Consider the following 3,747-nt stretch of genomic DNA (forward strand, 5'->3'; position numbering starts at 1 on the left):
GCATGGCTGCCTGTGGCATTGCTCCCTGAAGTTACTCCCTTTTCTCCTGAATAAGGAGTTATGTTATCTTATACAGTATTCTTGGTACAACTAAGGCTATAAGTCATCAACAAATATTGCCTATGGCAAATTTAATTGTGGTCTCTTACATTCAAACAGCCCCATGCCTTCATTACACCACTGATCATTCAAACACCCTTTACAGTTAAAACTCTTTGTCTGGTCTCCCTCGTTGGTTACAAACCCCAAGAACTGGTAGTCACAGTTATGGACCTTAACATCACGACGACTCCATTCAAACACAACGAAACAGGCCCCACAATGGCGCCACGATGTGATGACAATCTCACATTGTCAGAAACACTGTGGGATTTGAGCGTCTTCCACGTGGGATGAGAGAGAAAAGCGGGAATGGGAACATCACCCTCGATAGGACCTCATCAAGTTGTAAGTAGCAGAAATAAAGTGCATTCATTACGGTGGTTCACTGTTGGCATGGGACTTTGATGTGCATGTGATGTGCGAGTAGAAAGGGAAAGAGAAAGTGACTCCGACACCGCACTCGCTCTGATCACACGGCGACTGATCCTGCCGAGAGAGCCATCGCTTTCCATACGCCCCAATTAGACGACTCTCCTGCGAGGCTGTCATGAATCATACAACAGATCATGATCCCTTAATGGAGACATTGAATTACTGACAGCTTGGACTTGCTTGTTTCCAGCTCCCATCGTTCCGCGGCGGATAACGGGAGCTATATTGTTTCAAATATAAGTTTTCAAATCCACAACACGGTATGCAAAATTAAAGGAGGCGTACACGATCAGGTTCTTTTGATTGAGAATCAGACTCCTGAAGGATGAATGATGATGGCAGATAATATGTTGTTTGCATTACAGTGGGCAACTGGGCACATAATGCATAATGAGCTGTGACTGGCTCATACGACCCGGATTAACATCAAATTAAGCATATATCAAAACATAATGAATTTTTCTTTTTGCTAAAAAAGAACTGTCTTTCAACAGCTAGAGGAATAGCAATTACAAAAAAAATAACATGAATTTTATATCCATGTTTATATTTATAATATATGGTGTGGTGTGTGGATGGGATGGTTTGAGCAGCCACACCTGACCTGGATCTAGGTGATTGGGTCAGGGTGGCTGCATACCAGTTGCTCATTGGTTGGGGTAACAAGCAACCGGTTAAAACCCCCATTCCCACACACACTCAGGAGAGGAGCCCTGTCGTGACATGTTCTATCTGCTCCTGGCTAATTCCACCTAGCCTCCTCTCTACAATAAACTGAGGTCTACATCTCATCGTCTTCTGTATCTCTGTGCCGAAGGGCCCTGAAAACACCACTTGGGTGGCGTGTGGCAGGCAGAACTGCCACAACACAGTTTTTGATAAATATTGTTATCTATTAAATATAAATATATCAAATACATGTAATTTATTTAAGAATTAACCGTTTTATCTTATATTTTGTATGAAATAAATAAAATGAATTCAACTTTTTTTATGTCTTGTTGTTCAACAATTGCAACAGCTGCTGGCGGCTGCTGAGGATGGACAAATCACATCAAATTTAACACTATGATCTTTAGATGTATTTAGTTTGTGTACTTTATTAATCCATCTGGTGGGAATAAGATCTGTGACTCTGAAGGGTCATATGGAACAAATGGAAGGCTCAGTGTGCATGGACTATATGAAAATACAAAGGTAACAAGTACTCGCTAAAAGCAGTTAGCTGAAATATAAGTCAAGGTTACAGCTAAGGATATAGTTTACAGTTAAAACAATGTCTAGGTGTTAATCCAGTGGTTGATGTCATTGATGCGCTTTGAACTTTTAACTTGAGAACAGAATCTTGGCATAATGTGCACTGACTTTGGCTTTGTTATTAAACACAGACTTCGACCAGTTTTACACATGAGCAGTGACCAGACCACTGATTTCTGTTTGTTTTTTGGATTAGAAACAACATCCCATGCATACTTTATCTCTCCATCTTCCTTAAAGGTCAACAAGTAGTTGATTGCTCTTCCTCTGTAGATGGAAATTGAAAAAAACAACATCGTGGCAATACTTTATGGCTACTTTCACACTGAAGGTAAAAGTTTTTGCTCATACAGTATGTATGTCCACCGCTGAAAGCACCTACAATGGGCATGTGAGCGTCAGAACTGGACCATGGCGCAACGGAAGAAGGTTGCCTGGTCTGATGCATCACGTAGTCTTTGACATCGGGTGGATGGCTTGGTGTGTGTGCATTGCACCAGGATGCACTTTGGGAAGAAGGCGAGCCGCCAGAGGCAGTGTGATTCTCTGCTCAATGTTCTGATGGGAAACCTTGGGTCCTGCCATTCATGTGGATGTTACTTTGACATGTGCCACCTACCTAAACACTGTTGCAGAACAAGTACACCCCTTAATGGCAACGGCATTCCCTGATGGAAGTGGGCACTTTCAGCAGGATAATGCGCCCTGCCACACGGTTGTTCAGGAATGGTTTGAGTAACATGACAAAAAGTTGAAGGTGTTGACTTGGCCTTAGAATTTCCCTGATCTCAATCCGATGGAGCATCTGTGGGATGTGCTGTAACAACAAGCCCGATCCATGGGGGCCCCACCTCCAACTTCCAGGACTTAAAGGATGTGCTGCTAACGTCTTGGTGCCAGATACCACAGAACACCTACAGAGTCTGGTGGAGTCAATGCCTCCACGGCTCACAGCTGTTTTGGCAAAGAGGAGGAGCTGCACAAAATTAGTGGTTTTGGTGGTGGTCTTCATGTTGTGGCTGATTAGTGTATATATGAATTCATATTTATTACATCAGGTATATTTTGTGACAAAAGGCTCAAAGATATCTCAGACTTTAGGATTAAAGCTTGTTTTCACAGACTCCCAAATAAATGTTCCAAAAAAATCCTCAAAACACAAGTTCAGGAGGGTGCTCGACAAGAAACAATAAAAAAAAAAATACATTTTTAAAAAACCTGAGTTTTTAACTATTTATTTTGCAACACCCACTAGAACCAATCAGAACTTAGCTTAAAGAGTTTGGGAACCTGGAGTATGAGCTTGCGCATTTTGGAACTTTTCAACAAATTGAAAAGCGAGAATGCTTTCCAAAATAAATGTCTAATAATACATAGCAACCAACACGACAGGACCTTCAAAGTGGTCAGATCTCTGTACTGATCACACTGCACAACTTTCAGCCTTGTGATGGGGGATCGTGCCGTCTTGTGGTTTTCACTCTACATGACTGGACGGTGACAGGGCGTGGCACGTCAGCAGATCTTTAACCAGGAGGAATCCCAGCCCAGGCCGTGGGGTCACAGCTACACTTTGTCACCAAAACACACGTATATATATTATATATATGTACATATATATAATATATATAAAAAACCTAGAGAAGAACAATCAAAGAGGTATGTTGTGTGTTTCTGGTGGGCTAATCAGCCCAGAATCACATAGTCTGAACTCTGCATTCAATCTAGTAATAACATAGTAATAAATGAGACTTTAGACTTATTATTAATAATTAGTCATTGGTAATAATACTATAAAAGACCGACTCATGCCCAGATTATTGTGTATTGTGTATGTAATATTTATTCATCCTGTACAGAAATATCTATCTGTATATATATCTATATCTATACTGTATGTATACCCACAGCCAATAATAGCAAACACACTGTCACTTAGCCCCTTGCCATAGCTTT

The sequence above is a fragment of the Zeus faber genome (genome assembly GCF_960531495.2).
Source record: "Zeus faber genome assembly, chromosome: 14".
NCBI classification, from domain to species: Eukaryota; Metazoa; Chordata; class Actinopteri; order Zeiformes; family Zeidae; genus Zeus; species Zeus faber.